General features: G+C 43.1%; 1 pseudogene; it reads right to left on the reverse strand.

Moving 5' to 3' along the window:
* Positions 1–265: 265 nt before the first annotated feature.
* LOC126510288 (spermine synthase-like) lies at positions 266–1,254 on the reverse strand (annotated as a pseudogene).
* Positions 1,255–1,639: the final 385 nt, after the last annotated feature.

Genomic DNA, 1,639 nt, shown 5'->3' on the forward strand with positions numbered 1-1,639 from the left:
ATCTTATAATTGAATTAAATATTTATAGTTCTCAAAAGTATCTGATTAATTAGAATCTCAAACTGAAGACCATAGCTATGTTATCTACTGAATATCTGTGTGTATGTGCATCTCTTTCTAACAACAATTCAAGCACAAACCAAGACATTAAAGACATAACTATTAAATACTGTTAGGATTCAGGCATTATGCTAACCCCTGTCACCAGGCAGGATGCACCCAGGCAGTACCCTGGCCAGCCCAAGGTCCTATGGCTTGTACATTACTATGTAGTCTGTACGTACTTGCTAAAGGTCCCTTTAAGAGACAAGCTCTGCCCATTCCCCCTCTCTCCACACTGTTCTTTATAGGGCAACAGTGCTTCAGTCAAACTGACACAATTCCCCTGTATGAAGTATTTCCCATCCTGTTTCAGAACTTACATTGACATGTCAAGAATCAGTCTGAGAAATTCCCATGTGGAATCTTCTTCTGGAGATGTAGAGATCGGTACAGTTGTCAATCATTAATCACATAATCAAACTCTCTCCTTTCTTTGGTGTACCTCTTCAGTGATGGAATATAGTCTTCTATGAGAACCTGATAGCAGTCTCCTTTAAAATTGTCGAAGACACATCTTCATGTTCTTTGTCCATATTTCTTACATCCATCCATCACCACCTGGTCAGTCTCTACCACGGTGACCATCTTTGGTTTCAGTTTGACCATTTCTCATAATCTGCCCCCATCTCTGCTTCCTAGAGCCAGCACATCTTCGCCAGCATAGCTTCTTTACCACTAACTAGAATGGCTCTGGTATATGCCACTTTACTCTCTGACAAATTGACATCACCACTGAGGATGAGAATATTTCAAAACTGCTTTGAGTTAAAATTTTAATGTTCTAATAAGATGAATCTTAATCATCTACTACTTCATCTATGATGTATTCAACCAGTATTTTAAGATGCTTAAGAGCAGTAGGCCAGTATCTGTTGCTGTCCCTTCCTCAAACTATGGGTGATAAACACTTCACCCTCCCAGTTTATTTTTTACTTTTTTTTTCTATGTTGTTCAAAAGACTGTCAGTTTCTTGTTTGCCTTGCATGTCACTGTCATAACTCTGAAGGTCCGGCAATCCATGAAGATAAGTCCTCAAATTGGCAAAGCTGCCAATTCGGTTCATGAAAGTTGCTAAACAGCCATGCTTCTGCCAGGTGCGTATTGACTCTGCCATCCCTGCTCCTGAGAAATGGACCGAAGGCCTTTCAGAATGGCCTCAGTGTGGGCTGTGCCTTGCTGCTGCTGCCATAGTGCTGAAAGGCCCTTTGCTATGCCTGGGGAGACAGCTTGGGAGACTAAGGAACTGGTGTCCTGTAGGGCTGCAGTCAGCAGGGAGTGTGCTGCTTCAGTGAAGGCCAGGAGTAGGAGGTGTGGGGGGGGGGGGCTCAGGGAGCAACCTGGGGTGCAGAGTTGTAAAACAGCAAGAGAGATTTTGGAGGGTAAGAACCAGAAAACTCACAGCCAGCAGGAGACAAATATGCCTTAAGGAAGAGCTTGAATGTGAAGTTTATTGAGAGAAAGGTAAAGGGGGAGAGAGAGAGAGAGAGAGAGAGAGAGAGAGAGAGAGAGAGAGAGAGAGAGAGAGAGAGAGAGAGAG

The sequence above is a fragment of the Alexandromys fortis genome, unplaced genomic scaffold (assembly GCF_014885135.2).
Source record: "Alexandromys fortis isolate MF-2015 unplaced genomic scaffold, M_Fortis_MF-2015_v1.1 scaffold_31, whole genome shotgun sequence".
Classification (NCBI taxonomy): domain Eukaryota; kingdom Metazoa; phylum Chordata; class Mammalia; order Rodentia; family Cricetidae; genus Alexandromys; species Alexandromys fortis.